Here is a 7307-nt window from a genome sequence, read left to right on the forward strand (position 1 = left end):
AAAAATTGAATAATAATAAAATTGCAATAACTGCATACCTAGCAACAATTATTTTAAATGTAAATGGGTTAAATGCTCCAGATAGAAAATAGGGTGGCTGAATGGATAAGAAAACAAGGCCCTACATATGTTGCCTACAAGAGACTCACTTCGGATAGAAAGACACACATAGACTGAAAGTAAAGTGATGAAAAAGTTGTTTCATGAAAATGTGTATACATCCAAAACAAAACAAAACAAAACAAAAGGCTGGGGTAGCAATACTATACCAGACAAAACAGACTTTAAAACAAAGGCTATAACAAGAGAAAAAAAGGACCCAGTTATCCCACTTCTGGGTATTTATCTGAAGGAACCCAAAATACTATTTTGAAGGGACCTGTGAATCCATAAATTTATTGCGGCAATGTAATAGCCAAGATATGTAGTAGCCAAGATATGGAGGCATTCTGAGTGTCAATCAATAGATAAGTGGATAAAGAAGAGGTGGTACATACATACAATGGAATACTATTCAGCAATAAGCAAGAATGAAATCTTGCCATCTGTAACAACATAGATGGACCTAAAAGGTACTGTGCTGAGTGGAGTAAGTCAGATAGAGAAAGACAAATGTCATATGTGGAATCTAGAGATCAGGATAAACAAACAAACAACAGAAACAAGTTCATAGTTACAGAGAGCATTTTGATGGTTGTCCGATTGTGAGGTTGGGAGATGAATGAAGTAGGAGAGGATTAAGAGGTACAAACTGGTAATTACAAAATAGTCATGGGGATGTGGTTTGTAGCATGGGAAATATAGTCAGTAGTATTGTAAGAACTACATATGGTGTCAAATGGGTATTGGGTTTATCAGGGTAATCACTTCATAAGTTATATAAATGTCTACTCACTGTGTTGTACCCCTGTAACTAGTTTAATATTGTATGTCAACTATAATTGAAAAAAAAATACAAAAGCTGAAAAAAAATTAACTCCAAATAGATCCAAGACCTATATATGAGTTAAAACCATAAAACTCTTAGAAGAAAACATTGGTGTATATCTTTGTGATCTTGGATTAGGCAATAGTTTCTTAAATATGACACCGAAAGCACAAGCAATTAAATATAAAAGAGATGAATTGGACTTCATCACAATTAAAAACTTTTGTGCTTCAAAGGACACTATAAAGATATTAAAAAGGCAACCTCCAAAGTGGGAGAAAATATGTGTATACTATACATATGATAATGGTCTAGTATCCAGAATGCGTAAAGAACTCTTAAAATTCAATAATAAAAGACAAATAACCTGATTAAAAATAGACAAAGAATCTGAATAGACATTTGTCTACAGAAATATATAAATGACAAATAAGCACATAAAAATTTGCTCAACATCATTAGTTATCAGGGAAATGAAAAATCAAATCCACATGAGATACCACTTCACCCCAGTGACATGGCTATAATAAAAACAAGTGGATAATAACAAGTGTTAATGAAGCTGTTGAGGAAATGGAACTCTAGTACAATGCTGGTAACAATGTGAAATTGTGCAGTTGCTTTAAAAAACAGTCTAGCAGTTCCCTAAGATTTTAAAGACAGAGTTACCAAAAAGTTACTAGCAATTACAGTCCTAGGTATATAGCCAAGATATCTGAAAAATTATGCTCACATGAAAACTTGAATACGAATGTTCATGGCAGGATTATTTGTATTACCCACAAAGTGTAAACAACTCACTGTCAATCAACTGATGAATTGATAAACACAATGTGGTACTTCCATACGATGAAATATTAAATGGCAATAAGAAGGAATGAAGTTTATGCTATAATATGTAAAAACCTTGAGAACGTCATGCTAAGCGAAAGACACCAGTCACAAAATGCCACACAACGTATGATTCCATTTACATGAAATGTCTACAATAGGCATATCCACAGAGTCATAAAATAAATAGTAGTCACCAAGGGCTGCCAAGTGGGGGAAAGGGAAATGGTTGCTAATGGGTATGGAGGTTTCTTTTGGGGGTACTTAAAATGTACTGGAATTAGATAGTGGTGGTGGTCCTAAAACACTGTGAATACACTAAAAAAAAGAACACTGAATTATTCACTTTAGAAGGGTGAATTTTATATTATCTGAATTATATATTTCAATTTTTTAAAAAGAATAAATAGTCCAAGTTACATTCTCAGGGCAGCACCCAATTCCCCTCTCATTCACTGTAATCTATAGGTGAGAATGATTTCATTGCAGACTTAATTTGTATTGCTTTAATTATGAGCAACAGTGAGGTAAAACTGGCATTTTTTCCCCCTTGAATTGCCTGTTTGGGTCTACCCCTTTATTCAACTGGCTTGTGGATTTTTTTCTTACTCATTAACTGATTACATACTAGGCACATGCCTTGCACCATTCTAGGCATTGGAGATACAGTCATAAATACAATTAACAAAGTCCTGGCCCTTGTGAGGCTTACATTGCAACGGGAAGACACAAATACTAAACAAGTGACTATACACTAGCTGGCAGTAAGTGCTATGAAGAGAACTAGAGCGGGCAGTGACAACTAAGAATGGATTAGGAAGGCAGGGGCTTTACTGGTTATATTAGTCAGGGAAGGCCCCTCTGTAAGGTGACTTCTCAGCCAAAACTTGAATGAAGTACTCCATGCAGATCCCTGAGAAGGTCATATGCAAAGGCCCTGGGGCAAGAGCATGTATGTGGTCTGTTCAAGGAAAAGGCCTATTCAGGGCTAGTGTTATGAGGTGGAGTGAGGGTCCTAAGGTGAGGGCAGACCCTCCTGGGCCTTACAGGCCAGGATAAGGGCTTGCATTCATTTCCTCGGGTTGCCATACAACTTACCACAACCTGGGTGACTTCAAATAACAGAAATTTATTCTCACAGTTTGGGGAGCTGAAGTCTGAAATCAAGGTGTCAGCAGGTCCGTGATTCCCCTGAGGTTTTGGGCAGAATCTTTCCTCGCCTCTTCCTAGCTTCTGGTGGTTGCCAGCAATGCTCAGCGTTCCTTGGCTTATACATGCATCACGTCAGTCTCCATCTTCGTGGTGACATGATCTTCTTCCTTCCACGTCTCTGTATCTCCCTCTCCTTATAAGGACATCAATCATTAGATTTCAGGCCCACTCTAATACAGTATGGCCTTGTTTTAACTTGATTACATCTGCAAAGACCCTATTTCCAAATAAGGTGGACATGAATTTGGGAGACACTATTCACCCCAGTATGGGGCTTCTCTTCAGATCCTAGAGTCTGTGTGTGTCTGCAGTATCCCCTGCCTTCTTTCATCCATCCACATACTCTCTTCACTTCCAACCGGAAGATTTGAGTGGATAATGACATATTTTAATTTAAACCACTCTGGCTGATTTATAGAGACAGAACAAGGGGCAAAGTAAAAGCAGGAGGCCAGTTAAAAGCTCCTGCAGAAATCTATGTGCTCAGGAAGGTGGGCTGAACTGCGGAAGTAGCAGTGCTGGGGCAAGATGTGGCAGATTCGGGACTTTACTGAGGCAGAGACATAGGATTTGCTCATTGATCAGATGTGGGTTTGAGAGAAAGAGAAATCAAGGTAGCTGCCACAGCTTTAGTCCTAAGGAAAGGAAGCAAAGTCTATGGATTTGTAAGAGCACTTTATATAGGAAGAAATCCTCTGAATTCTAGTTCAGGATGGTGAACTGAGCACATGCATTTGATTTTCACCCTTCCCAACCTCCGTGAAATAAAAGAGCATGGAGGAAAAGTTATGGAAGAGGATGAGTCGCCAGTGGACAAGGTGACTCACACTTCTGGAAAACAAAAGGCAGATGGCGGCAGTGAATCGTCAAAGTCACAGAGGAGCCCCCGAGAAGGAAACCCCACCTTTCAGGCGAGAAGTGTGCTTACAGACAAGACCATGTGGAGGTCTACCCAGAGAGGGCTCACTTGCCCTCCCACCACAGGACAAGGACTGGTCATTACCAGGCTAGGAGGCAGGGGCAGACGCCCCATGGAGAGCTGTCCTCTAAGCAGACCTCCAGAGTGGAGCCAGGTGCCCGTGTCTGAAGTCCACTGAGTCCTGGCATTGAGGGGAAGGGTAGTATGGCTGACGGACATTCCCCTCCACTCGAAACTGCCTTACAGCAAAGTGCTGACACATCTTGGTTGTCTGCCTAGAAATTCCACACAGGAGAAGAGACACTGTGGGATATTGTCTGTACATAACAGAAGGACCGCTCACCGGGCCCCCAGACTCCCTCTTTAAAATGTACATACAGACTCAAATTCAAGAGGCATAAACAGGCATGAGCGAAGAATGGACAGCTGGAAAGAAAAAGGCCAAATGGCAAGTGAAGAATTGACTGCAGAGGAAACAAATACTTCAAGCAACAAAAGAAATTTTAAAATGAGAAGCAATTGTAAAATAGAGACTTGAGAAGTTGTATCCATGTAATAAGACACAAGGGCCTGGAAGAGCTGCAAAAGCCCTCTCACATCCAACCCCTCAGAGCCCCACGCCAGCAGTTTGGCCTACTCTGTATTTCCCATGTCTGACCACGTCTGTCTGTCCATCCCCACTGGAACACCCTAGTCTAAGTGGCCATTCACGCGCCACTCCCCTGCCCCCGCAGCCCTTCCGCATCCGCTAACCATTCTATAGATGGGATCATGTGTGTGGCTTCTGCCTGTCCCAACTTCTTAAAACACTTCAGTTGCTTCCCCCTGCTTCAAGGAGGAAACCCAGTGACTTGGCTGGCAAGGCCCAGATTCACCTTGCTGGGATCCCCATTGTTGTCAGGTGGTTCTGCTCCCTCCTGCATAGGGCCCCAGCACAGGTGTTCTCTCTGCTCAGAATGCTCTTCCTGCATGGTCTCCCTGGCCCTTACGTCCTGCCAGGGTGCAAAGATCCGGAGCCTTCTCCCCGTGGCACTTCCCAGCTATGCTAGTCTCCCCGATGACGGTGTCTCCCCACCAGATTCAGCTGCCTTCCCAAACTCCTTGGGCTTCTGTCACTTGAAGAAGGACTTCGCTGCTAAAGAAAGTTTGAAAAGACCTGCCACACACCACTTTGCCTCCAATTTGGAAGAAGCTCTCAGAGTAACTGAGCTGAGCCAACAGGGCACCCCCAGGCAGCTATGTGCTGTGCTCCTTGCAGCGTGGCCTCTGTGAGCTGCTGGCTGGGTGGGGAAGGGGATTGCAAGTGCCTCTTCTCAGTGGGAAGGAAGGACCAGGACTGAGAACCAGTTTCAGAGGTGGATGGAGTTCTGTCTTCTCTGCTATTAGGCTCCTCCCAGCATGGGCTTGGCCTTCCTTCAAACTGTTACAGATTTTAGAATGAAATAGAAGATGCATGAACAATTTACTCTTAATCCCTAGGAATCTGAGCTCAACATTCTCAGTGAGGACCACTGCCAAGGAACTGAGGCCAAGGGTCTTGGGCTGGGGTTCCTAGGAGGGAGGGTGGGATCGGGGCAGGAGACCACATCCTAAGTGGGATGGAGGGCCAGGTCAGGTGGTGCTAATTGAGGCTTTTGGCTCCAGGGTCTGATAGTTCTTTAATTAGTGAAAGTGCTCCTGCAGATGTTTCAATTTATATGTTTAAAGTTGATCTTTAAAGCAGGATTATTCAGTGCCCTCTTCAGGTAAAGCCCTCTGAAGGCAGAAGCACAGAGCATGCAGTAGGGCCTGGCAGCCTGGTGAGGACTCAGCTGTGTCCCCCACTGAGAGAGCTGGCACAAGACTTTCACCTCTCTGAACCTCAGTTTCCTCTTCTAGAAAATGTAGGATGTGATGCACACCCAAAAGGGCAGGTGCAACTCCCAGCCCAGCACCTCCTCCTGGCACTGCACACACAGAGATGAGGCAGAGTCTCAGGCCTATGGAAGGCAACTACAAGGCAGGGAAAGGGGTTGCCCACCACAGGATACTCAGAGCAGCTGTGACTATTCTGGCTGGGGTGATGCAGAGACTGACTCCCAGTTCAGCATGCATCTGTCACCAACCACAAGAAGACCATCGTCCCAGCAGACCAAGGATAGTCCAGTGTCTGCCTATTGTCTGGCATAATTCACTCCCAAAAAGTGCCCCCCATCCCCACCCAACAAGATTGCTAAAAATAGATTTCTGGGCTCCACTCCGGAACTAACTAAACCAGAGTCTCTGGGGATGTGACCCAGGGATTTATACTAATGTGTAGCCAGGTTGGAGAACCCCTGGGTGTGAGCTGTGCTCCAGGTACAAGGCTCTACCCACGCGAAGGATGGGGGAAGATTGGGAAGAAACTAAGTCAGCCGAGCATTGAAAAGGTGGTGTGAGGAGGGGCCCCTGACCCAAGGAGCAGGGTAAGAGTCAGCAGTGCCTGGGCATTATGCAGAGCAGTGCAAACTGTATTGCAAACCCCAGCATTCTGGAGGCACCTCCATGACTGTGGGGCACAGAAGGTGGTGGTCACCCCTCTAATGGACACCAGGGCACAAGGGAAGGACTGGGAAGGCCCTGAGAACCCAGAAATCCAGCAGGAAGGGCTGTGAGAGGAGGCTGCTCTGGGGCTGGGGACTGGCTTCACTCATTCTATGATTCCATTTCTGAGACTTGCTTTCCCTTCCTTCCCTAGTCCAATTATGCGGTGAGGAGCAGCCAGTAGCAACATGGAGCACCCTGAGAAGCCAACCTCCACCCTGAGAAGCCCACCACCAGTCCCCTCCTTTCCCCACGGTGGAGTGCAGGCAGCCCCATGCTGCCTGCCTGTACCTCCCAGGCCACCCCTCACCGTTCTGTGATTTGAGGCCTACCAGGAGCTCCCCAGGAGGCACAAATGCTGGAGCAGGAACACACCCACATATATATTGAATAAAAAAAGCCACATAGATCAATTTACTATTCCTCATTTGCAACAGAGCAGGAGACATAGATGTGCGTGTGATGGATGCAGACAGCTGTGAAAACTAAGGTGTCAACCCAGAGCACAGAGCCATGACATCTTACCTCAAAACTTGGCTGGGGAAATGCAGCACAGTCTGGCTCACACTGCAAACCTAGAGTAGACTGAACTTTGCTTGATGTGGTGCCTGGAGAGCCTGTCTCATCAGGACTATCAGAAATCTGGGTTGTTGCCTCAGCACTCAGATTAGCAACTTCATCCAGCCCTATGGGAACCTGCAATTCTACCTCCAGCCTTGGCCTGATCCTCTAGGACCAGACTGTGAAGGTGGACAGGGTGCTGCCAGATAAGGACAGAAGCCCTGCTCTGGCCCAGTTCTGCCTAGTCTAATCATATGAGTCCATAAAATTGGGAGCCTTCCAGCTGTGGTCAGG

The 7307-nt window shown here is 45.0% G+C and overlaps 1 protein-coding gene across 7 annotated transcripts in view; it reads right to left on the reverse strand.

Annotated features, from left to right (window-relative positions):
* Positions 1 to 7307, reverse strand: part of RASGEF1A (RasGEF domain family member 1A) — a 111043-nt gene that overhangs the window by 52523 nt on the left and 51213 nt on the right. The window contains exon 2 of one of the 7 annotated variants that reach the window (XM_025044332.1): positions 2899 to 3104. The exons of the other annotated variants lie outside the window; for them this stretch is intronic. The gene's annotated coding sequence lies outside the window, so the exon portion shown is untranslated. The remainder of the gene's footprint in view (positions 1 to 2898; positions 3105 to 7307) is intronic. 7 annotated transcript variants of the gene reach the window in all.

The sequence above is a fragment of the Pteropus alecto genome, unplaced genomic scaffold (genome assembly GCF_000325575.1).
Source record: "Pteropus alecto unplaced genomic scaffold, ASM32557v1 scaffold333, whole genome shotgun sequence".
Lineage (NCBI taxonomy): Eukaryota > Metazoa > Chordata > Mammalia > Chiroptera > Pteropodidae > Pteropus > Pteropus alecto.